At 37.0% G+C, this 27,176-nt stretch overlaps 1 protein-coding gene across 1 annotated transcript in view; it reads left to right on the top strand.

Moving 5' to 3' along the window:
- The first annotated feature begins 502 nt into the window (after positions 1 to 502).
- The window catches only part of LOC124964015 (3 beta-hydroxysteroid dehydrogenase/Delta 5-->4-isomerase-like), a 36,345-nt gene continuing 9,671 nt past the window's right edge, over positions 503 to 27,176 (top strand). Inside the window, exon 1 of the mRNA XM_047523898.1 lies at positions 503 to 598. The gene's annotated coding sequence lies outside the window, so the exon portion shown is untranslated. The remainder of the gene's footprint in view (positions 599 to 27,176) is intronic.

Genomic DNA, 27,176 nt, shown 5'->3' with positions numbered 1-27,176 from the left:
CTATGTCTTGATCACTTCTTCCTGAGTAATTCCTGCTGCAAGTTTCCATGAGGTGGAAAGAGACTAGCTAAGGAACAACTGGAACAAAATCCAGTCTGGTTGATCAATACCCTTCTTTAAAATTGGTAATCATTAATTTACATTTTTGAACCTAAGGAAGTAAAGAAGCACTCTCATGTGCTTCAGGAAGTCATAATATGTTTCCTTTTTTAAGACAGCATCTCACCACAATGTCCAGGCTGTCCTCAAACTCTCCATTCCCATGTCTAACCCTCCACCGTAGCTGGGATTATAGGGGTACATTACTGTGACTGGCGGCAATATAGTTACAGATTAGATTTGAGAATATTCTCTCAAACACACCCCGGGCTGAACTTTTCCCCCGAGAACACAAACATTGATAAGAAATGAAGAAAAAGATCTTTGTAAATCAATGATAATGTTGTAATACCAACACACTTTCAATTATCAAAAGTCAGCAAGAGTTCAAGGTTGTTAGACTCAGGCACAGGGCACAACATATATAGCCCCAGACCTGCTGTGGAGAATGAGGAGAGCAGCACTGAGGCTCTTTCGGCTGCCCTTTACACTATAACAGGTAAGACCTTTCCACGTTCCTTCAACAACTCTTCACGTAGGGGTGTCAGTGGGGCAGGGGGAGCTAAGGTGAAGGTGGCATTTTCACCATAATAGATTGGAGCAAACAAAACTGTTATTATATGATGTATTTTTTTGCTGTGGTTCAGGGCCAGTTTTTCTCTCATGTCCCTCTATAAGGCAAAGCATAATGAATCATAAAATTCTCTTCATTCTTCTGGGGTCCTGTCCTATGCCCTCAAGGAAGGAATGCTGAAGAAGAGCCGGAGAAACATCTTGCGGAGTTTCTCCCTCAGTCTGTCAGCATTGCATCAGTCCCTTTCTGTCCAATCATATTGCCACATGGTTTTCCAAATGCCTGTCATACCTATGCAGTAAAGTTCCCTTAATGAAGCAGGACAAGGTTCAGATGGCTTCAGGATGGATAAATACATGGAGTTTCTGAGAGGGTGGCTGTGTCCTTCCCAAATGCTTTGCCTTGTGCATCTCTACATCTGTATCCATTGTTGTCATGTTGTATAGAGTAAACTGGTGAAGGATTTTGTGGATACTCAACCCAAAATTGAGCACCTCAACATGTTGGTCATCTACACATATTGGAACATGAAAAGGAGCAAGTGCCCAAATATGTCTCCCCCTTATATCTCCTTGCTGCTTAAAGTCTGGAAACCCAGGGAAGAAGAAACTATCTCTGGTTCTTCACTGAGATTTCATTAACTAAATTCATATCACAGGAAGATTCATGCCTATCAACACTTCTACCCAGACTTCTCCTATTCTATAGTCCTCTATTTAAGTTCCATAGAGAATGATGGTTCAATAGCAGGGCCAAGTAAACTTTGTCCCAAGCACAGGGATTTTTACTGAAAATTATTAGCTAGTGAAACCAAAATTGCTTACATCCCCCATTTTGTACTTCCCTTGTAGAAAAGGTGGTTTATCAGCTTCTGAATAATATGGAGTAGTGGGAAATTGCACACATCTGATACACACCCATGCAGAGAATCTCCCTCTCCCAGCATGAATGTGTGCTGTGCTTTTCTATTTCATCTTCATTACTTTATTCCAGGGAAGATTCAGAAATCAGATGGGAAATTTCCCCTCCTCTTCCATGAGAAAATACAGATGTTTCTCTGTCAACCTGAGATTTCCACCTGTCTTCTAAAGGTTGGAGGGCATTCTTACGGAGTGAAGTGGGATTTGCTAGTATAGTTCGGCCTCACAAAAAATTAGGTAGAAAGCCAATGATAAAATTGTGAGTTATGTAGAGACTTCTGTCCCCGAGTGTCCACTTGATCACCCATGCTCTGGAAGAGCAACTGTGCTTTCAACCATTTATTGAGGATAAAAGTTACTACTGGAATTGGAAATTGGAAATAACACATAGGGAGTTGTTCCCTTGGGTGAACACAGAAATGCATTTAATCAGGAAAAAGTAAAATTTCAATCCCTGGGTCATTGTTATCCAGGATGCCTAAAGCAAAAACAGAAGAAAGGGCTGAATCTGACTGATGCTAGACCAAGCTCAGAATTCAGTAGGCCTGAACATAGACCACCAGCCTAAGAATGACCCCTGGAAAACACTGCTGGAATATCAAAGAGTACCTCTAGGACTCTCGGCACCAAGCAGGACACCCTTCTGGGAAGGACAGTACCAACAATCTATGGAAACCAGAGGATGTGGTTTGAAGAAACAGTTTCATTTACTCTCCTCTAGTGGACTGTGACAGTAACATCCTTAGGAGCAGTGTGTTTGTTTTAAATGCTACAGAATGAAAGCATGTTTGGCTTGCTGCACGATACACGTCTACAGATGACTGTTCCTGATGCAGAGCCACACTAGAGTATTCCCAAGGGAACAGCCGGCTTGGGGAACTATAAAAAGTCACTTTACATTCACCTTCATGCTGCGAACAGGACTTGGCATATACCATATAAATGCCAACTGGAGCAGCCCACATGAAGCAGTTTTAATGCCTCCTATGCACATGTGGGACTAGATTCAATATGACTGGGATGTTCACCTGTTCATTTATCCCATCACCCATGTCATGGTAGATGCTCTGCTTAATGCAAACCATTCTGCATAGACACCCTATGTAACTCTACCTCTGGGAAAGTATGTCAAATTGATTGTGTCAATTTCCCTTTATAGGTCTTACATATGCCAACATAAACAAGAGGTTAAATAAGAAGAAAGTAGTGAAAAATGGAGGTAGAATTATAATATTCATACCAGGGAAGGTGGAAATTTTTAAAAGATTTTTGAGACTTAATATGCATGTAGAAATTGTAAAAGGAAAACTCTTGAGGCCAGAGGAAGTCTGAAATAAAAGGGCTTTATTGAGCCATTCCATACAAATTCTAGGCAAGAGAAGAAGGAACCAGATCCTAGGCAGGTCCCACAGCTAATAGCGTCAGAACAAATTATGGATTGGGCCATGTCTGCCACTCCAGAGTATTGTATACACTTTGGGAAAGGAAAATCCTATGACCTCCACTGGCCATAGATTAGCAAGGACAATGCTTACAGGGGAGCTTTTTGGATAGGAGAATAATCTTAAGAAGTACTTGTTTCTTGAGTGTTCTGGATGGAATGCAGCTCCCAATGACCCCTTGGTAGTAAGCCTCTTGCCTCTTTGAGTCAAGGGCTTCAGATTCTGGAGCAGTTTCTAGTTTGTGTGGTCCTAATATTATCTGTACAACATATTTTCTTCTCAATTTTGTGGCCTCATACTAAATTTAGGATGTCTCAGATTATTTTTCTCTTATGGAAAACATTGGTGAGGGTGAAAGCTATTGTTGTAGTTTGATTTTGCATCACTGTGAAAAAAATGTACCTGACAAGAACATCTTAGAAGAGGAAACTTCTATTTCAGGTATACAGTTTCACAGTTCTCAGTCCATAGTTGGTCAATCATTGCTCTGGGACCAGAAGCATATTACAGGTAAAAAACCTAGCAGGGGAAAAGCTGTGCAGTCATGGTTGGGTCAAGAAGTAGAGAGAAAGAAAGAGAAGGGGCCACAGGACAGATATGCCTCTCCAGTGCAAGTCCGCAGTGACCCACCTCTTCTAGCCACATGCCAACTTAGTCCATTCAAACAATGATAGAAAGATTATGTTACAGTTCTTGTAATTTAATCATTTTACCTCTGAACTCTTTAGGAGACACCTCACATCCAAACCAGAACAGAAAGAGAATGTAAATGGAGAGTCAGATGGGTGCAGTTGTGCATGCATGCAATTCCAGGAACTCAGGAGGCTGTGTCAGGAGGAGAGCAAGGCAGAGAGCAGATGTGAATGCAGAGAATCACTGTAGATGATCAGATAAGTGTTTTAAGGAATCAGTACTGCAGAGTTGAGCTGAGGAGCAAGGGTCAGGATGGTAGGCAGTTTCAAATGTCAACTTTTGTGTCAGCTTGATTTGGACTATGCATCTCATCAGGGGCAGGAGAACCCATGCAGAGTTGAAGCATGGGACTTGGCAGTCAGAAGCTCATTACTGTCACAATTTTCCTTGCCAAGGCTCATGAAGCATGACAAGGTGACAGGATCAGTGTACTGCCAACATCCAGTCTTGTGTTGCTCCTTTCATGGGACTTAGATAAGCAGGGTTACATAAGGTGAGATTATTAAGTTCCTGTGTCTGGTGTTACTGATAGGATTTCATATACCCAAGTGTCCAGGTATTCCTAATTTAATTTGATAAATAATTAATCAATTTGTTCCTTGCATTTGTGCTAGGCAAATAGTGGTTGTCTGTTTGTACAAATAGTCTGTAGTGTCTTTTTAGCTTGGCATTTTTACCCAAAACACAGTTTCCCATGACAAACTACTGCTTTACAAAATGGAGCATCTTGGGAATAGGCACAGTTGGAAAGCTACTATGCTATACATCATGGAGTAACTCAGAGCTTGGCACACCCTGCTGTCCACAAATACATCACTATTCAAATGTGGATGACAGAGTCCCTCTGCTGGTAACTCAACAAGCAAGGGTTCCTTACAAGTTGGCTACATGTATCCCAGTTGGAAGAAATTGTAAAAGTCATAATGCCAATTTTACAATGAGAAAACTGATCTAGAATTTCTCAGTCATAGAAATCAACATGAAGATTGTCCAAATGGCCAGGGTTATATAGCCAAACAACTGCTGTGTACAAAAAGTCTTTTGTACAAGAGAGGGCAAAATGGTCTGGAGTAGGAAAAGAGAAATTCCTGGGACTAAAATATAAAATGTAAACATATAAGGGCTGACATGTTTGAACAGGCTTTTGGTAAAGAAGCTGTGTCTCTTGACCTAAATATTTGATGGGAAGAGATATACTATGTCAACTGAGGGAACACTCTCCTAAGAAGCATTATAGAATGAATACCTGATGATAAAGTCCAGAGGGAGGTTATAGGAGAAAAAGTGAGGGCTGATGAAATGACAAAAAAGGTTTAGAGAAGAATTGTTATTTTTCAAAAGAATGTGTTAGAAACTAAGATCCAGGCTGCTCTACACTGAATATCCAATATTCCGTAGATGAAAGTTGATAGGAAGGAATTAGGCTCATTCAAGGTCTATTATCATCAGAAGGTGGAGGAGGTGTGGACCTTGAAATTCTATCACTTAAGGGAGCAAATGACTTTTAAAGGGAAGGAAAGGAAATACAATGAGAAAATGGGCATTGAGTGTTTCTTCTAGTGGGGTCTTAGTCATGCAATGTAATTCCATATTTTTTTCCTCTGACTGGACCCTAACAATCAACTTTGACTCTCTGTGGCTAATTCCTGTATTTTGAGGAGCTTTGTTTTATTTCATTTTGTATGGTGTGGTATTAGTGATTGAATGAAGAAGCATTCTACTGAGTTATCACCCCAGCCCCCAACACTCTTTTATTTGATTTCAAGACAGGGTCTCACTAAGTTGCCCAGGCTGGCCTCTGATTTCTGATACACCTGCCTCAACTTCTTGAATCACTAACCTAAAGGCATACCCTACCATGCCTGCCTAGAGCCTCTATTTTCTCAGCAAAATGAGAAAATTTTCTTAGCAAGTTAATCCTCACACCAACCTTCAGGTTTTGTGTTAAATGATACACAGGACTAAAAACTAAGTAGAAGTATCCAGATATTCTGTGTTCTGTAACTCTAAAGAAAGAATGTCTGGCCATTAAGATATTCATGATTTATGTGGGGCTCTCTTTAAAATTTACAATGCTGGGCAAAAGGGGCACATGTAATCCTTGTGATTGGGTTGGGGAGGGGAAGAAAACTTTATCAAGAACACTCCCCATAGGAACTGCTCTGATTCACCATCATGTGAATCCTTGCATCTATTTCACCTGACCTGATTGTATTATGGGAATGGACACGGTCTGATTGGGCAATGGTTCTCTTTACCAATACTATAAAACAGAAGGCATGTAACCATGTCCCTACTGCAATCTTAATAGCACATGCTAAATGAGCACCAATAAGATTACCTCAACCCACAAAACGTAAACTAATCTCTGATGTGCGGATAGGGACACATTTTTTGTATACCAGTCCTACGTGGAACGTTAACTGGAGTTTATGACTAAGGCCTCAAAGTGCAGCCCAGTAACTTGAGAGGTTTGGGACTAATTTTCACTGGAATTGAGTTTACTATCTTGCTACTATCAATCAAAATACAAAATTAATCACAGAGTTTCTTCCATAATAATATTAATTTTTGTAATAACAGCAGTACAATGGGAATACAGGTGTCAAAGTAAACTATGGGCAGACTGAAAGATGTTGAAGCAAGGAGAGGTTCTTAAAGACAAAACTGAAAAAGATTACCTCAAATATTTTGAAATAATAATCTCTGGCCACAATAAATAAAATTGGGGTGAGGATATTTGGAAACGGAAATAAAGTTGCTGGAATATGTCCTTATAGAAGTACTTTTCCCCCATATTTTTGTTGGTGCATCATAATTATATATAATGGTGGGATTTTTTATTAGATATTCATACACATGCATGATACAACAATATACTTTGGTGAATATCATTTCCCAGCATTCCCCCTTTCCTTCTCCTCCCTCCCTGTGGTCTCTTTCCTCTACTCTACTTATCTCCTTTCAATTATCACAAGACCTCAACACATCTTTCTTTTCCTTTTTCCTCTCTGGTTTCCACATATGAGAGAATCTATGCAACCCTTTGCTTTTTGAATTTGGTGTTCTTTGCTTAACACAATGTTCTCAAGTATCTTCCATCTTCCTGAAAATGATGTCATTTCTTTCTTCATTTTGGCTGAATAAACCTCCACTGTGTATATATACCACATTTTGTTTAACCATTCATTCATTGATGGACACCTAGGTGGGTTCCATAGTTTGGCTATTGTGAATTGTGCTGCTAGAAACATAGGAATGCATATATTGCTATGCATCCAAAAACATAGATATGCATATGCTGCTGATTTTAATTCTTTGGGATAAATGCTGAAGAGTGGTTTAGCTGGGTTATATGGTGGTTACATTCCTAGTATTCTGAGGAATCTCCACACTGATTTCCATAGTGGTTGTACTAATTTACAATCCTACCACCAATGTAAAAGAGTTCCTTTTTCTCCACATCCACTCCAGTATTTATTATTGTTTGTATTCTTGATGGCTGCCATTCTAACTGGCCTTTTTTTTTTTTTTCTTTTTAAGGAGTGTCTATTTAGTTCATTTCTCCACTTATTAATTCAGTTGTGATTTTTGAGGATTTTTAAATATATTCTGGATATTACATTTGCTTTGAGGGGTTGCATAGTTTCTGGTCTAACTCCTAAGTCTTTGATCCATTTTGAGTTGACTTATGTGCAGAAGAGATCTAATTTCATCTTATACATATGAAAGATACACTCATACATTCTTCTATATATTCTAGATTTCCTAGCACCATTTGTTACAAAGAATATCATTTCTCCAACATTTATTTTTGGCAACTTTATCAAGTATCAGATAGCTTTAAGTATGTGTGTTAGACTTCTCTTCTATTCCATTAGCCTTCTTGTCTATTTCAATGTCACTACCATACTGTGTTTGCTACTGTAGCTGTGTAGTATTATTTGAGATTGGGTATTCTGATGCCTCCTGCATCACTATTCTTGCTCGGAATTGCTGTGGCTATTCTGGGTCTTTATTCTTCCAAATAAATTTAAGGACTGTTTTTCCTAGTTTTGTGAAGAAGGTCATTGGTAATCTGATGGGAATTGCATAGAACCTGTATATTACTTTTGTTTGTATGGTGATTTTTATAATATTAATTCTGTTTAGCCAATAACATGGGATCCTTTCATCTTCTAAGTTCTTCAGTTTAGTTTTATAGTGTTGTATAATTTTCTTTGTAGGTTCTTTCACCTCCTTAGTTAGAGTAATTCCCAAGTATTTTTTCTTTGAGATTATTCTGAAAAGAGGGTTTTCCTGATTTCTTTCTCATGTGAATTACTATTGGAGTAGAGGAATGCTTCTAGATTTCTGAGTGTTGATCTTGTATCCTGCTACATCACTGAATTCATTTATCAGCTCTAGAAATCCCCTGGTGGGGTTTTGTGGGTCTTCTAGATACAGGAACATGTAATCATCAAACAGATAGTTTGACTTCTTATCCTATTTGTATCCCGTTAATTTCCTTCTCTTGCTGATTGCTCTAGCTAGAGTTTTAAGAACTATATCAAATAGAAGTAATGAGTGTGGACAACCTTGTGTCATTGCTGATTTTACAGGAAATTTTTTCAGTTTTTCTCTGTTCAGTATGATGTTGTTTTGGAGTTTGTATATATAGCCTTTATAATGTTGAGGTAAGTTCCTCCTTTTCCTACTATATCCAGCATTTTTAACGTGAATGGGTGCTAGATTTGATTAAAGTTCTTTTCTGCATCTGTCAAGAGCCATCATAAGATTCATGTTCTTAATTTTATTTTGCTTGTGAACTACATTTATTGATTTGCATATTTGAATCAACCTTGTATCTGCTGGGATGAAACCCACTTGATTATGGTGTATTAAATTTTTTATGTGTTTTCTAATGCAGTTTGCCAATATATTATTAAGAATTTTTGAATCTATGTTCATCAGGAATATTTGTCTGTACTTTTTTTTATTTTTACAGAATGTATATTGATTCATTGTACACAATTAGGGTACAATTTTCATCTCTGTGGTGTACACAATGTAGATTCACAACATTCATGTAATCATACGTGTACATAGGGTAATGATGTCTTAGTCCACTGTCTTACCTTCAACCAGCACCTCTTGCCCCATTTCCCTCTGTACAATCCAAAGTTCCCTTTATTTTCTTACCCCACCTCCACAATGTATCATCATCCACTTATCAGAGAAAACATTTGGCCTTTGGTTTTTGGGGATTGGCTCATTTCACTTAGCATGATATTCTCCAACTCCATTGACTTACCCACAAATGCCATAATTTTATAATTCTTTACAACTGAGTAATATTCCATTGTGTATATATACCACAGTTTCTTTATCCATTCATCTATTGAAGGGTATCTAGTTTGGTTACACAATCTAGCTATTGTAAATTGAGTGACTATAAACACTGATGTGGCTGCATTACTGTAGTATGCTGATTTTAATTCCTTTCAGTATAAACCAAGGAGTGGGATAACTGGGTCAAATGGCGGGTTCATTCCAAGTTTTCTGAGGAATCTCCATCCTGCTTTCCAGAGTGACTGCACCAATTTGTAACTCCACCAGTAATATTTTTCCCCATATCCATGCCAACACTTATTATTGCTTGTGTTCTTGATAATAGTCATTCTAATTGGAGTAAGATGAAATCTTAGGTTTTGATTTGCATTTCTCTAATTACTAGAGATGATGAGCACTTTTTCATATATTTGTTTATTGCCTATATATCTTCTTCTCTGAAGTGTCTGCTCAGTTCCTTAGCTCTTTTATTGGTTGGGTTCTTTGTATTTTTGTGTAAAGTTTTTAAAGTTCTTTATAAATTTTGGAGATTAGTGCTCTGTATAAATTGTGTGTTGGAAAGATTTTTCTCCCACTGTGTAGGCTCTCTTCTCACATTATTGATTGTTTGCTGGGAAAAAATCTTATAGCTTGAATCCATCCAATTTATTGATTCTTGCTTTCATATTTTGGGCTCTAAGAGTACTGTTAAGGAAGTCTGGTCCTAACCCAACATGATGAAGATTCAGGCCTACTTTTTCTTCTATTGGTGAAGGGTCTCATGCCTAATTCCTGAGTCCTTGATCCATTCTGAGTTGAGTTTTGTGCAGGTTTAGAGATAGGGGTTTAATTTCATTTTGCTGCATATGGATTTCCAGTTTTCTCAGCACCATTTGTTGAAGATGCTATCTTTTCTCCATTGTATGTGTTTGGTACCATTGTCTAGTATGAATAACTGTACTCACATGGGTTTGTCTCCGTGTCTTCTATTCTGTACCATTGGTCTACCTGTCTATTTTGGTATCAATACCATGCCATTTTTGTTACTATTGCTTTGTAGTATAGTTTAAGGTCTGATATTGTGATACCTCATGCTTCACTCTTCCTGCCTTGCTTTGGCTATTCTGGGTCTCTTATTCTTACAGATGAATTTCCTGATTGCTTTCTTTATTCCTATGAGGAACATCATTGGAATTTTAATTGGAATTGCATTAAATCTGTATAGCACCTTTGGAAGTATGACCATTTTGACAATATGAATTCTGATTATCTAAGAATATGGGAGATCTTTCCATCTACTAAGGTTTTCTTTAATTTCTTTCTTTAGTGTTGTGTAGTTTTCATTTTAGAGGCCTTTCACCTCTTTTGTTAGATTGAGTCCCAAGTATTTTTTTTTGAGGCTATTGTGAATGGAGTAGTTTTCTTAATTTCTCTTTCAGATGATTCATCACTTATAAATAAAAATGCATTGGATTTATACATGTTGATTTTATATCCTGCTACTTTGCTGAATTCATTTATTAGTTCTGGAAGTTTTCTGGTGGAGTTTTTGAGATCCTGTAAAGATAGAATCATGCCATTGGCAAATAGTGATAGTTTGAGTTCTTATCCTATTCATATTACTTTAATTTCTTTGGTCTGTGTAATTACTCTAGCTTGTGTTTCAAGGATGATGTTGAATAGAAGTGGTTAAAGAGGGCATCCCTATCTTGTTCCTGTTTTTAGAGGGATGATTTCAATTTTTCTCCGTTCAGAATGATGTTGGCTGGGGTCTCAGTACAGATAGCCTTCACAAGGTTGAGGTATGTTCCTATTATCCCTATTTTTCCTAGTGTTTTGAGCATGAAGGGGTGCTGTATTTTATCAAATGCTTTTTCTGCATCTATTGAAATAATCATATGTTTCTGAACTTTAAGTCTATTGATGTGGTGAATTACATTTATTGATTTCCAAATGTTGAACCAACCTTGCATCCCTGGGATGAACCCCACTTGATCCTGATGCACTTTCTTTTTAATATGTTTTTGTATGCAATTTGCCAGAATTTCCTTAAGGATTTTGTGTGTATGCTTGTCAGGGATATTTGTCTGAAGTTTTCTTTCTTTGATATGTCTTTGTCTGGTTTTGGTATCAGGGTGATAGTACCTTCATGAAATGAGTTTGGGAGGGTTCCCTTCTTTTCTATTTCATGGAATATTTTGAGGAGTGTTGGTATAAGTTCCTCTGTGAAAGTCTTCTAGAACTCAGCTGAGAATCCATCTCGCTTTTCTTTGTTGGTAGGCTTTTTATGGCTTCTTCTATTTCATTGCTTCAAATTGATCTGTTTAAATTGTATATATCCTCCTGGTTCAGTTTGAGAGGATTATATGTCTGTAAAAATTTGTCATGCCTTTGAAGTTTTATATTTGTTTGGAGTATAGATTTTCAAAGTAATTTCTAATTATGTATTTCAGTGGTGTCTGTCATATTTTCCTTTTCATCACAGTTATTTTAATTTGAGTTTTCTCTCTCCTTCACTTTGTTAGTGTGGCTAAGGGTTTATCAATTTTGTTTACTTTTTCAAAGAACCAACTTTTTGTTTTGTGAATTATTTGAATTGTTTCTCTTGTTTCAATTTCATGGATTTCAGCTCTGATTTTTTTCCTGTCTTCTACTACTTTTGGTGTTGTTCTTTTTCTAGGGCTCTGAGATGTAATGTTAGGTCATTTAGTTGTTGAATATTTATTCTTTCTTGAATGCTCCCCTTGCAATGAATTTTCCTCTGAGTACTGCTTTCATAGTGTCCCAGATAATTTTATATGTTCTATCGTCATTCTCATTTACCTCTAAGAATTTTTTATCTCCTCCCTGATGTCTTCTGTTATCTATGCTTCATTCAATACCATATTATTTAGTCTCCAGGTTTGGAGTAGTTTCTGATTTTTATTTTATCACTGCTTTCTAATTTCATTCTGCTATGACCTGATAGAAAACAAGATAGTATCTCTTTTTTTTGTATTTACTGAGGGCTGCTTTTTGGTATAACATATGGTCTATTTTAGAGAAGAATCCATGTGCTGCTGAGAAGGAAGTGTATTTGCTCACTGACAGACAAAATATTCTATATATGTCTGTTAATTCTAAGTTATTGATTGTGTTTTTGAGTTTTATGGTTTCTTTGTTTAGTTTTTGTTTGGAAGGTCTATCCAGTGGTGATAGAAGTTTGTTAAAGCCACCCTGAATTATTGTGTTGTAGTCTATTTGATTTGTGGAATTGAGAAGAATTTTTTTGACGTACACGGATGCACTGTTGTTTGGGACATAAATATTTATGATCGCTATGTCTTCCTGATTTATGGTTACCTTAAGCAGTATGAAATGTCCTTCTCTATCCCTTCTGACTAAATTTGACTTGAAGTCCACTGTATTTGATGTGAGGATGGACACCCCCACTTTTTTACTGAGTCCGTGTGTGTGATATGTTTTCCCCAGCCTTTCAACTTTAGTCTCTGTATGTCTTTTTTCTATGAGATGAGTCTCTCGAAGGCAGCATATTGTTGGGTCTTTCTTTTTAATCCATATGCCAGTCTTTGTCTTTTGATTGATGAGTTTAGTCAATTAACATTCAGGGTTATTATTGAGATATGATTTGTATTCCTGGAGATTTTGGCTTATTGTCAATTTTTTTAACTATACTTGTCAGTTTTTAACTATACTTGCTTTCTCTTTGATTGGTTTGTCCTTTAAGGTAGTTCCTCCCTACGCTGATTTACATTGTCGTTTTTTATTTCCTCCTCATGGAATATTTTGCTAAGAATGTTCTGTAGTACAGGCTTTCTATTTGTAAATTCTTTAACTTTTGTTTGTCATGGAAGGATTTTATTTTGTCATCAAATCTGAAGGTTAGTTTTGCTGAATATAAGATCCTTGGTTGTCACTCATGTCCTTTCAGAGCTTGAAATATGTAGTTCCAGGCTCCATTACCTTTTAGGGTCTGGGCTAAGAAATCTGCTAGTATCTGTTTTGATTTCCCCCTATATGTAATCTGATGCTTTTCTCTCACAGCCTTTAAAATTCCAACCTTATTTTGAATGTTAGGCATTTTCATTATAATGTGACTTGGTATTGATCTGTTGTAATTTTTTACATTTAGTGTTCTGTAAGTCTCTTGTATTTGATTTTCCATTTCATTCTTCAGGTTTGGGGAATTCTCTGATATTATTTCATTGAATAGATTACTCATTACTTTGTTTTGTTTTTCAAAGTTAATAATTCTTTTTTTTTTCTATTTTTTAATTAAAAATTTTATTACACAAATCCGTAAATACATTTCTTGAAAATAGTTTTACATTAAATTTCCATCAACTGCTTCTTTTGAAAATGTGAATTTTATTTTCACATCTTGTCAGATCTCACCTCCCCCTTCCTGGCCCCCATCAACCTTAGATATCTGACTGTGAATGGCTTTAGGGACATACTCTGTGTGGATGACTGGAATAAAGAGCCTGGGTTTTCAAAAGCTTGAACTATGACACTACGTGGTGACTTTGAGCATGCTGGCTAAAAAGTATCTAACTCTTAGGGTTAAAAGCATTAATTGCATTATTTTTTTTTTTTGACTGAATACATACTTTTATTTTTTATTTTTCACTTAAGTGAAAAGCTGCAGTGCAAACAAAACCAGACCAAGCTGAAACATAATTGAACAAGTGGTTTCTTTTTTTTTTTTTTTTTTTTTTTTTTACATTTACATAGGGTAATGTTTATTTTATTTTTCCCCTCCCCCCACCCCTCCCACCCCTCTTTTCCCTCTACACAGTCCTTCTTTCCTTCATTCTTGCCGCTGTCCTTAGCCTAACTCTAAACCTAACCCTAAACCTAATGCTAGCCCCTCCCACCCCCCATTATATGTCCTCATCCGCTTATCAGCGAGATCATTCGACCTTTAGTTTTTTGAGATTGGCTTATCTCACTTAGCATGATATTCTCAATTTCGACCATTTGCCTACAAATGCCATAATTTTATCATTCTTCATTGCGGAGTAATATTCCATTGTATAAATATGCCACAGTTTCTTTATCCATTCATCAACTGAAGGGCATCTAGGTTGGTTCCACAATCTGGCTATGGTGAATTGAGCAGCAATGAACATTGATGTGGCTGTATCTCTGTAGTATGCTGATTTTAAGTCCTTTGGGTATAGGCCAAGGAATGGGATAGCTGGGTCAAATGGTGTTTCCATTCCAAGCTTTCTGAGGAATCTCCACACTGCTTTCCAGAGTGGCTGCACTAATTTGCAACCCCACCAGCAATGTATGAGTGTTCCTTTTTCACCACATCCTCGCCAACACCTATTGTTGCTTGTATTCTTGATAATCGCCATTCTAATTGGGGTGAGATGAAATCTTAGGGTAGTTTTGATTTGCATTTCCCTTATTACTAGGGATGTTGAACATTTTTTCATATATCTGTTGATTACTTGTACATCTTCTTCTGTGAAGTGTCTGTTCATTTCCTTAGCCCATTTGTTGATTGGATTATTTGTATTCTTCGTGTAGAGTTTTTTGAGTTCTTTATAGATTCTGGAAATTAGCGCTCTATCTGAGGTATGGTTGGCAAAGATATTCTCCCACTCTGTAGGCTCTCTCTTCACATTTCTGATAGTTTCCTTTGCTGAGAGAAAGCTTTTAAGTTTGAATCTATCCCAGTTGTTGATTCTTGCTTTTATTTCTTGTGCTATGGGTGTCCTGTTAAGGAAATCTGATCCTGAGCCAACAAGTTGAAGATTTGGACCTACTTTTTCTTCTATAAGATGCAGGGTCTCTGGTCTGATTCCAAGGTCCTTGATCCATTTTGAGTTGAGTTTTGTGTAGGGTGAGAGATAGGGGTTTAATTTCATTCTATTGCATATGGTTTTCCAGTTTTCCCAGCACCATTTGTTGAAGAGGCTATCTTTTCTCCATTGCATAGTGTTGGAACCTTTGTCTAGTATGAGAAAATTGTATTTATTTGGGTTTGTGTCCATGTCCTCTATTCTGTACCATTGATCTACCTGTCTATTTTGGTACCAATACCATGCCGTTTTTGTTACTATTGCTTTGTAGTAGAGTTGAAGATCTGGTATTGTAATACCCCCTGCTTCGCTCTTGCTACTGAGGATTGCTTTAGCTATTCTAGGTTTTTTATTCTTCCAGATGAATTTCATAATTGCTTGCTCTATTTCTGCAAGGTACATCATTGGGATTTTAATTGGAATTGCATTGAATCTGTATAGCACTTTAGGTAGTATGGCCATTTTGATGATATTAATTCTGCCTATCCAGGAACATGGGAGATCTTTCCATCTTCTAAGGTTTTCTTGAATTTCTTTCTTTAGTGTTCTGTAGTTCTCATTGTAGAGGTCTTTCACCTCTTTTGTGAGATTGATTCCCAAGTATTTTATTTTTTTCGATGCTATTGTGAATGGGATAGTTTTCCTAATTTCTCTTTCTGAAGATTCATCACTTATGTATAAAAATGCATTGGATTTATGAGCATTGATCTTGTAACCTGCTACTTTACTGAATTCACTTATGAGTTCTAAAAGTTTTCTGGTGGAATTTCCAGGTTCCTCTAAATATATAATCATGTCATCAGCGAACAGGGATAGTTTGAGTTCTTCTTTTCCTATTCGTATCCCTTTAATTTCTTTGGTTTGTCTGATTGCTCTGGCTAGAGTCTCAAGGACGATGTTGAATAGAAGCGGTGAAAGAGGGCATCCCTGCCTTGTTCCAGTTTTTAGGGGGAACGCTTTTAGTTTTTCACCATTTAGAATGATATTAGCCATGGGCTTAGCGTAGATTGCCTTTATAATGTTTAGGAATGTTCCCACTACTCCAATTTTTTCTAGTGTTTTGAGCATGAAGGGATGCTGTATTTTATCGAATGCTTTTTCTGCATCTATTGAAATAATCATGTGATTCTTAACTTTAAGTCTGTTGATATGGTGAATGACATTTATTGATTTCCGAATGTTGAACCAACCTTGCATCCCTGGGATAAAACCCACTTGATCGTGGTGCACTATCTTTTTAATATATATTTGTATGCGATTTGCTAAAATTTTGTTGAGAATTTTTGCATCGATATTCATTAAGGATATTGGTCTGAAATTTTCTTTCCTCGATGTGTCTCTGTCTGGTTTAGGTATCAGGGTGATATTGGCTTCATAGAACGAGTTTGGTAGGGTTCCCTCCTCTTCTATTTCGTGGAATAGTTTGAGGAGTATTGGAATGAGCTCTTCTTTAAAGGTTTTGTAGAACTCGGCTGAGAACCCATCTGGTCCTGGACTTTTCTTTGTTGGTAGGCTTTTGATGACCTCTTCTATTTCATTGCTTGAAATTGGTTTATTTAAGTTGTGTATGTCCTCCTCGTTCAGTTTAGGTAATTCCTATGTCTCTAGAAATTTGCTGATGTCTTCGAGGTTTTCTTTTTTGTTGGAGTATAGATTTTCGAAATAGCTTCTAATTATGTTTTGTATTTCACTCGTGTCTGTTGTGATGTTTCCTTGTTCATTCCGAATTTTAGTAATTTGAGTTTTCTCCCTCTTTCTCTTTGTTAGTGTGGCTAAGGGTTTATCAATTTTATTTATTTTTTCAAAGAACCAACTATTTATTTTGTTAATTTTTCCAATTGTTTCTTTTGTTTCGATTTCGTTGATTTCGGCTCTGATTTTAACTATTTCCTGTCTTCTACTACTTTTGGTATTGGTCTGCTCTTCTTTTTCTAGTGCTTTGAGCTGTAGTGTTAAGTCATTTATTTGTTGATTTCTACTTCTTTTTTTGAATGCACCCCATGAAATAAATCTTCCTCTAAGTACTGCTTTCATAGTGTCCCAGAGATTTTGATATGATGTGTCTTTGTTCTCGTTTACTTCTAAGAATTTTTTTATTTCCCTCCTGATGTCTTCTGTTATCCATTCATCATATAATAGTGTATTATTTAGTCTCCAGGTATTGGAGAAGTTTCTGTTTTTTATTCTGTCATTTATTTCTAATTTCAATCCATTATGATCTGATAGAGTACAAGGTAGTATCTCTATCTTCTTGTATTTGCTAACAGTAGCTTTGTGGCATAAAATATGGTCTATTTTAGAGAAGGATCCATGTGCTGCTGAGAAGAAAGTGTATTCGTTCTTTGTTGGATGGTATATTCTATATATGTCCGTTAAGTCTAAATTGCTGATTGTGTTGTTGAGATCTATAGTTTCTTTATTCAATTTTTGTTTGGACGATCTATCCAGTGGTGAGAGAGGTGTGTTAAAATCGCCTAGTATTATTGTGTTGTGGTCTATTTGAATTCTGTAATTGAGAAGGATTTGTTTGACAAACGTGGATGAGCCAATGTTCGGGGCATAGATATTTATGATTGTTATGTCTTGCTGATTTATGCTTCCCTTAAGCAGCATGTAATGTCCTTCTTTATCCCTTCTGACTAGTTTTGGTTTGAAGTCCACATTATCTGAGATGAGGATGGATACTCCAGCTTTTTTGCTGTGTCCGTGTGCATGGTATGTTTTTCCCCATCCTTTCACCTTTAGTCTATGGGTGTCTCTTTCTATGACGTGAGTCTCTTGCAGGCAGCATATTGTTGGATTTTTCTTTTTAATCCAATCTGCCAGTCTATGTCTTTTGATTGATGAATTCAGGCCATTAACATTCAGGGTTATTATTGTGATATGATTTGTATTCCCAGTCAATTGACTCATATTTGTTTTTGACATGATTTGGTTTCTCCTTTATTTGGCTATTCCTTTAGGCTAGCGCCTCCTGTTGCTGATTTGCATCGTTGTTTTTCATCTCTTCCTCATGGAATATTTTGCTGAGAATGTTCTGTAATGCTGGCTTTCTTTTTGTAAATTCCTTTAGCTTTTGTTTATCATGGAAGGATCTTATTTCATCGTCAAATTTGAAGGTAAGTTTTGCTGGGTATAAGATTCTTCATTGGCATCCGTTTTCTTTCAGGGCTTGGTATATGTTGTTCCAGGCCCTTCTAGCTTTTAGGGTCTGGATTGAAAACTCTGCTGATATTCTTATTGGCTTCCCTCTGAATGTAATTTGATTCTTTTCTCTCGCGGCCTTTAAAATTCTGTCTTTATTTTGTATGTTAGGTATTTTCATAATAATGTGCCTTGGTGTGGGTCTGTTGTAATTTTGTATGTTTGGAGTTCTATAAGCCTCTTGTACTTGGTTTTCCATTTCATTCTTCAGATTTGGGAAATTTTCTGTTATTATTTCATTGAATAGATTGTTCATTCCTTTGGTTTGTTTCTCTAAGCCTTCCTCAATCCCAATAATTCTTAAATTTGGCCTTTTCATGATATCCCATAATTCTTGTAGATTCTTTTCATGATTTCTTACCATCTTTTCTGTTTGGCCACCTTTGCTTTCAAGATTAAATAATTTGTCTTCAATGTCTGAGGTTCTGTCTTCCAGGTGTTCTATCCTATTGGTTATGCTTTCTATGGAGTTTTTAACTTGGTTTATTGTTTCCTTCATTTCAAGTATTTCAGTTTGTTTTTTTTTCAGTATCTCTAACTCTTTATTGAAATGATCTCTTGCTTCCCGTATTTGGTCTTTTAACTGTTGATTGGTGCGATCATTTAATGCCTGCATTTGCTCTTTCATCTCCTCCTTCAATGCCTGCATTTGCTCTTTCATCTCCTCATTAGCTTCCCTGATCGTTTTAATTACGTACATTCTGAATTCCCTTTCTGATATTTCTTCTGCTGTGCTGTCATTGGGTTTTATTGATGTAGTATCTAGGTTTGTTTGGGACATTTTCTTCCCTTGTTTTCTCATATTGGTCAGTTGTCAGTGGGACCCTGAGATATTGCAGTTTTCCGCTACTGGCTTATAGTGTTCCGGTAGATTTCCAGTGTATCACCTCCCAGCCTTCAGTAGCCTGATGTCTTGGAGGAATCTGATAAAGCAGCTCATCTGAAGAAAACTGCCCCTAGGCCCCTACTGGTTCCACGGTTTGGAACTGGCTCTGTGCGGAAATGTTCTCACTGTGGGCCTGCGCCATGCAGCTGGCCGTGTGGGAGGAGCCCACTGCCGGAGTGTGGAAGGCTACCTTGGGAAGACTCTAGCTGCCCTGCCCGGCTCCAATAAGCCACCTCTATCTGGGCCTGCCACCCAGGCCAAGCTTTACCCAGTGGGCAGACTCACCCGTGGCTCTATTTCAGTCCGAGTCTCTCAATGCCTCCCCTTCTTAACTCCAGGGTTCTGGAGCGACTGGGGGTGCAGTCTCCCTCTAGGCCGCCATCTTGGATCGCCCCGTGAAGAGAGCCTGCAGCCGGAGTGGGCAGAGCCGCCTGAAGAGGTCTCTGGCTGCCCTGCCCTAATCCCAGAGGCTGTTTGCGCATCGCGGCTCTCCGCTGGTTCGTTGCCGGAGTACGCTGTGCTGCAGGGGCTCCGGGACTCCCAAAGTTAATAATTCTTAATTTTGGTCTTTTCATGATATCCTGTAGTTCTTGGCGATTCTGTTCATGATTTCTTACCATCTTCTCAGTTTGGTCAACTTTATTTTCACGATTAAATATTTTGTCTTTGTTGTCTGAGGTTCTGTCTTCCAGGTGTTCTATCCTATTGGTTATGCTTTCTATGGAGTTTTTAATTTGGTTCATTGTTTCCTTCATTTCAGTTTAATAATCTGTTTTTTATAATCTTTCTCTGGACTTTCATCTACTTCCATATCTGTGGGATCCTTTGTTGGTGCATTGTGGATTTCAGAGTGGAGATTTGCTTACTCATTTCCTCATAGATTTGTTTCATTTGTTTTGTTTTGTTTTGTTTTGACTTGCACTATTAAGGATTCTTGTATGTAGCTTATTGGAGATATTGGTCTGTAGTTTTCTTTCCTTGATGTGATCAAGTTTTGATATAAGGAGTGTTACTGGCTGAAAAGAATAAATTTGGAAGTGTTTTATTCATTCTATTTCATGGAATAGTTTGAGGGGCATTGGCATTAGTTCTTGAAATGTTTGGAAAAATTCAACTGAGAATTCTGGGCATGACCTATTCTTTGCTGGAAGGCTTTTTATTACTGTTTCTAACTCATTGCTAGTTATTGCTCCACTTAAGGTTTCTATGACCTTTGATTTAATTTTGGCAGGTCACATGTATCCATTTCTTTTAGTTTTTCCAATTTATTAAAGTATAAGTTTTCAAAATAGTCCTTAATGTTCCTCTGAATTTCTGTGATGTGTCTCCTTCTTACCTCTAATTTTACTAATTTTTGTTTTTTCTCTCTCTCTCTCTCTGTTGTTTTTGTTGTTGTTGTTGTTGTTGTTTGTTTGTTTGTTTGTTTTTGTTTTTTGGTTAGTATGGTTAAGGGTTGATCAATCTTGTTTATCTTTTCAAGAACCAACACTTCATTTCATCTATTGTATTTATTTAATTTGTTTCCCTGATGTCAGTTGTGATCTTAATTATTTTCTTTCATCTCCTGGTTTTGGAATTGATTTGTTTTTGTTTTACGAGGGCCATGACATGCATCATTAAGTTGTTTATTTGGAATATTTGTTATTTCCTTATGTAGGCAATCAAGCTATAAATTTTCCTCTTAGAACTATCTGCATAGTGTCCCAGATATTCTTATATGTTGTAACCCTATTGTTCCATTATAAGAATTTTTAGATTTCTCTCCAGTTTTCCTCTGTCACTGATTAATCATTTAAAAGTCTATTGTTTAATCTCCAAGTGTTTATATAGTTTATGTAGGATTTTTGTGTGTGTTGATTTCTAATTTTATTCCATCATGATCAGATGATATGTGAGGAATTATATTAATACTTTTTATTTGCTATGAGTTACTTTGTAGTGGAAAATATAGTCTTTTTGAAGACGGTTCCATGACCAACTAAGAAGAAATGGAATTCAGCTTATTTTAGATGAAGTATTCTATAGATATCTGTTAAGTCCATTTGATTTATAATATATTTTAGGTCTTAGGAGGCTTGACTGAGTCTGTCCGAATCACCTATCTATTTGTGAGAGATGTATTGAAATTACCCAGTATTTTCGTCGTACCTGTCTAATGTAATTAGGTGCACCAGTGTTTGAGGCATAAATGATTATTATTGTTATATTTTCCTGCTGAATTTTTTCCTTTTTACCAGCACGAAGGGATCTTTATCTGTTCTGATTTGAAGTCTGCATTTTTGGATATGAGAGTACTACCCCTACTTGTTCTTAAGTTCCATTTGCAGGGTATATCAATTTCCATCCTTTCACTTTTATCTTGTGGCTGCCTTTGCCTATGAGGTGAACACCTTGCAAATGACACATAGCTGTGTGTTTTTTTTATCCATTCTGCCAACTTATGCCTTTAGATTGGAGAGTTCATATCTTTTACATTCACAATTAAATAAATTTGTATTAATTCTTGCCAATCTAATTTATTTCTAATGTTTAATTTAACCTGGTTCTCATTTGCTCAACTACTCTTTAAATAAGATATGCCCATTTTCAGGTCCCATGGTTTGTTCTTTATTTCTTCAGTCTAGAATCTTTTAAGTATTTTCTGTAGTACCAACTTCATAGTCATAAATTCATTTAGTTTCTGATTATTTTGTAAGGATTTTATTTCTTCTTCAACTCTGAAGGATATCTTTGTTTGAAATAACCATCTTTACTGGCAGTTATTTTCTTTCAGGTCCTGGAACACATCTTTGCAAGACTTCCTGAACTGTATAATTTGTGCTGAGGAATAAGACTGATTCTTTTTGGCTTGTCTTTAAATGTGACATGACATTTTTCCTTTGAGGTCTTTAAAAGGCTATTCTTATTCTGTACATTAGGCATAATTATGATGTATTGTGAAGAGGTTCTTTTATGATCTTGTCTACCTGGGTTTTTGAATGCCTCCTATATCTGGATGTCATCTCATTCGCAGGGTCTGGAAATATTCAGTTATTTTCCTAAGGAGATTATCCATGTCATTAGTCTATATCTCACAACCTTTTTCAATTTCAATTATTTTTAAATTTGATCTCTTAATGTTGTCCCAGATTCTTGTATAATCTGCTCATAGTTATTACTTATTTTCTTTTCTTTTAATTGTCTGATTGTTCAAGGTTAGTAATTTTGTCTTCCAAATATGAGAATCTGTCTTCAGCATGGTATCCTCTTTTAGAAAGACTTTAAATCAAATGTTTTATTTGATTTATTTCCTCTTTCATTTCTAAGATTTCTTTTTGGTTCTTTTGAAATATCTCTATCTCCTTACTGAATTTCTCTTTTAATCCTGTACTGACTTCCTCTTTTCAATAAGTCATTTTTCTGTGTTCTGGTGGAAGTCCTTGATCATTTTTATAATCATTTTCTGACTTTCTATCTGGTATTTCATCCATTTAAATATCTTTGGATTCAATCGCTGGTAAATTACAAACTTTAAGTGTCATGTAATCTTGCTTTTTCATATTTCTTATATTACTGTGTTGGATTCTATGCATCTCTTTGGATGGGTTTCTCTTCCTTTCTTGGGTGTGGGATTTTTTAGAGCACAGTTTTCTCTTGCCAGAGTGTTCTGGGATATCAAGATTTTGGAAATTTTTCAACATTTTCCAAATAGGTTTTGTAGTATATTTTCCTTTTGAGTCTTTGGTGATAGTTGGTGTATTTTGTTACACAGTATATTATGTCAGAGCTTGGGGTTGCCAATTTCCCTGTAGATCACAAAAGAGTGGGATTCTTCTTGAAGACCTAGAGCTAATTACCACACAAACAGGAATAGTGTTGTTATGGTTTAGATGTGAGGTGTCCCCCAAAAGCTAATGTGTAAGACAATGATAAAAAAGTTTAGAAGTGAACAATGATTGGGTTATGAAAGCCTTAACATAATCATTGCACTAATCCACTTGAATGGATTAACTGGGTCACAACTAGGATGAAGTGTGTAGATAAAGTGTGACTGGAGGAGATAGGTCATTTGGGGCATGCCCTTGGGTTTTATATCTTGTTCAGGGTGAGGAGTGCAGTCTCTATCCCTTTCCCTCCCTCCTCCTCCTCTCTCTCTCTCTCTCTCTCTCTCTCTCTCTCTCTCTCTCTCTCTCATTCTCCTTCCTGTCACATCCTGAACTTCTTCCCTCCTACACACCTTTTTGCCTTGATTTTCTTCCTCATCTCAGACCCTGAATAGTGGTGTTGGCCAAAAAAACTTTTCCTCCTCTAAAATTGTTTTTAACATGTATTTTGAACAGAGCAGCAACAAAGTTGACTGAAACAGATGGGGTCAGCAATTCCCATCAGTAAATACAATAAATAGTTATAAACTAGATCTGGCATTAAACAGCAGATGTCAACTATGCCCTTCATCGTCCTATTAACTACAACAACACAAATGGTGGGGGCAGCATTTACATAAACCAAATAGTTTTAAAAAAGAGTAAGAATAAAATTCATTAAGAGAACAAAAAATATTATAAGAAGGTAAAATAAAGTTTACAATGTTCAAAATATTAACTGACAGAAAGTATAAGAAATGTATTAAGTAATCACTATAAACAGAAGAAAAAATTAAGAAATTAAGAGAGAAAAAGAGAGAATGAGAAAATTTGGCTATTAGAGGGAGAAAAACATTGTCATAATGTAAGAAAGGGAAACAAAACAAAGAGAGGCAAGAATCATAATCCTCAAAAGATGAGAGAAAGGAAAATAATAATCATAAAAATTGTAAAAACAAAATGTGTGAATGAACCAATCAGCACAGCAAGAACATGAGAGAGAGTGAGAGAAAGAAGGAGAGAGAGAGAGAGAAAGAGAGAGAGAGAGAGAGAGAGAGATTCTTAAAGAAAATGAAAGAATTTCTCCACCAAAGTAGACAAAACTAAGGAAGAGGAGGGGTGATCACTGCTTAGCCCAACTATTCTTTCCATTTCTTCTTTGGCTATGTACCCCCCCCCTTAGAGAAAGTATGGGCTAGAGGTGGTTAACACTTTCCTCTTTTTGTTTTGCATACTGAGATGGCAAGCTGGAGTGGGCTAAAACTGAAGCTAATTACCACACAAACAATAATGTTATGTGAGGCATTCCCCAAAAACTCATGTGTAAGATAACACAAAAAAGTTTAGAGGTGGAATGATTGGGTTATGAGAGTCTTCACATAGTCATTGCATTAATCTACTAGAATGGATTTACTAGGTCATAACCAGTATAAAGTAGGATGGAACGTGAACTAGTGTTAATTGGATTTTTGACTGGACAGGCCAGATACATGGTCTCCCAGATTGTGATTGTTGCAGTGTTCAAGACAGGGAGTTCTAGTTGATGGTGCTTAGCTCTAAACAGGTCTTTAGGATTTGCTGGATGCTGTCTGCTCTGTAGAGACTACATCAACACACCCATGGGGCTGGAAAGATGCTGATTTCTGCTGGGAATCTGGATCTCATAAGTCTCTCAAAAATTCTAGGGTAGGGAAGCCAACCTTCCATAGTCCTCTCACACTCCACTGCACACAAATATGACTTTCTCAGTCTTAGTCCTTGAGTGTATTTTCACCCACCTATTCAGTTTCCTGAACTTCTTCAGCCAGTCACATGAGCTACCAAACACAAAGGGAAAGCAAGTTGCTCTTCTCTCCGTATCTCAGACTTGTATCCCTTTGGGTATAATTTTCTCTGTGCCTGTTTCAATTACCTTCTGCTAGGGACACTCTAGGCCACATAGAAGGCACTTGCTGGGACAGTGTAGCACTATTTTCTATCATCTCATGGACTCCCACAGCAGCGGACTACAGCACGGCCTCCTCAAGATGATTCCCAGTCAGCCCTCCACATGCCAGTTAAGAAGTTCAAAGCATTTTTCAAATACCAATTTGCTGTGCAGCCTCTGGATCAGCTAAGTGCAGACTACTTCTCTGTTCTACAGGTTTTTCCAAGACAAATATGTCTGTTGTGCTTCTCTCTTTCTGTGTTATCCTTCCCCTTTACAATGAATTGGTGCTGCTGGTGCCCCAACAACCAACTTGACTCCAAAGTACTTTTTCTTGCCATTTGCTCAATGTACCCAAATCTATGAGTCTAAAATATTGTGACTGCCTGATATTGAATTTCAGTGAAGTCCCTCTTTTAGTCACTTTTCTAAAAAGCAGCACACCCACTGCTTGAATCCTGAGCCACAGAAAAACTGCAAATGCAGCCTTCCTCTAACTTGACAGCTTGAAATAATTTTTGCACTCACGCAGCCATGGTTTCATGCAAGGTATTGTTTCTGGCAGAAATATTTGTCATAGTATGAGGCAATTGCGCATGAAAAACATTCCTTCCTCACTCGCGACCTTATTTATTTTTTGTGAGGCTTGACCACAGTGAGCCCATTTTGGTTTTGACCATTTTAACATTTCTTTCCATCTTTCAGACCTTAATCAAGCTACCCTCATGCATAGAGTTCATAAAATCACCTTGAAACCCGGACTACCATGATGCCTTGGGATACACTCTACTGAGCATAGTATTGCTCAGTAGAAATAGAAATGTTTTATGAAGGACCATGCTACCTCAGGGAGGCAGGGAGGAGGTAGTCACAAGCACATAACCTACCTCCCCAGGATTGGAACTAGGTAAAGAGCTGCTGGAATCTATCAATACTTGAACCAAGACCTAGAAACAGCTCTTAGCTGACCATAGAAAGCCACATGGTTTATGGGTGGAAAGTCCAACAAGAAACAACATCTGATTTCCACAGAAGCTGCTCTAACTGAAGTAGTTTGTGGGTGACAGTTCCAAGTTGAAATGAAAACTCTTCTTTCCGTAGAAACTGTTCTACCTCAAGAAGGCAACAAGTCAAGTCAATGGATCCAATTGCATGCTGAGAATTTGAATGGTGATAAAAGCTCCTGTGTTTGTCTTGGGGGTTTCTGAATCATGGGAAGTGGCCAAAGACCTTCCCACATGATCCTGCAGAAAACCAGTGGAAAACTGGTACATGAAGAGGGACAGCAATGTAGGGAGCAGTCCTGTGGACATATTAGGTGTGCATTCAAATAGGACATGATACCCATCATAAAAACCTCCTTCCAGGTTGAGAAGGTTGTTAGAACTAGCAATCCATGTCCCCACATGACCAATGAATATAGCCACTCATTTTGTGAACAAATGAGTGGATATGGTTATGCAGAAATATAGAGATTGGGCTCAATCAGGACATGTTCTTCTCCCACACATTCAGGGTCATTAGGGAAAATTTTGTTTGCCAAGAACAATCCTGCTTGGAAAGTGACAAAATGGACAGGAAGTCTGCAAACCTGAGAAGCCTCACCCGGAGAGACACATTCATATAATATGAACAACTGGATGAATTATTAAGATTGAGTGGAATTCTGGGAATCTAGCAGATTCTCTTGAGATGTTTATCAGTTTGTATATCAGTTTGATGTGAAGAAACCATGTTCAATAACCAGGATATAATGATACTAACATAATATATATAAACACTAATATATAAGTTGATGATACAAGTACATATACTAATATATATATATTTATATATATATATATACACACACTAATATGTATATATATGTGTGTGTGTATATATATATATATATATATATATATATATATAGAGAGAGAGAGAGAGAGAGAGAGAGAGAGAGAGAGAGAGTCTTACTTTATTATCCATCCATTGGTTAGGATTTAGTCACAAACCTGGTGTCCAATCAGTTTTTGAAATGACGGTCCATGCTTCCATAATGCCTATTAAGTGAAAGGCCCATAAAAGCCCCAAACAAGTACGGAGTTCGGAGAACTTCCAGACAGGTGAAGGCATGGAAGTACCTGCATGGTAGTACATCCAGAGACACCAGGAATGTTAGTGCCCCTTCCTCCATACCTCACCCTTTGCATCTCTCCATTAGTATCCTTTGTAATATATTGTATAATAAACTCATACAACTAAGTAGACATTCCTCTGTGTCCTATAAACTGTTCAAGAAGCCTAATCAAACTTGATGGGGGTGTTGTGGGAATTTCAATTTACAGCTAGTTGCTCAGCAAAAGTGAAACAAAATGGAGTTTGTAACTGTCATCTTCAGGGTTTAGGAGTCATGGGAACTGAATCCTTGCTCATTTGGGATCTGACAGTATCTCCAAGAAGAGTGTCAGAATTGACTGGGGTAAA

The sequence above is a fragment of the Sciurus carolinensis genome, chromosome 1, assembly GCF_902686445.1.
Source record: "Sciurus carolinensis chromosome 1, mSciCar1.2, whole genome shotgun sequence".
NCBI lineage: Eukaryota > Metazoa > Chordata > Mammalia > Rodentia > Sciuridae > Sciurus > Sciurus carolinensis.
Note: the sequence above shows the minus strand (reverse complement) of the source record. Positions and strands in the feature narration are given on the sequence as shown.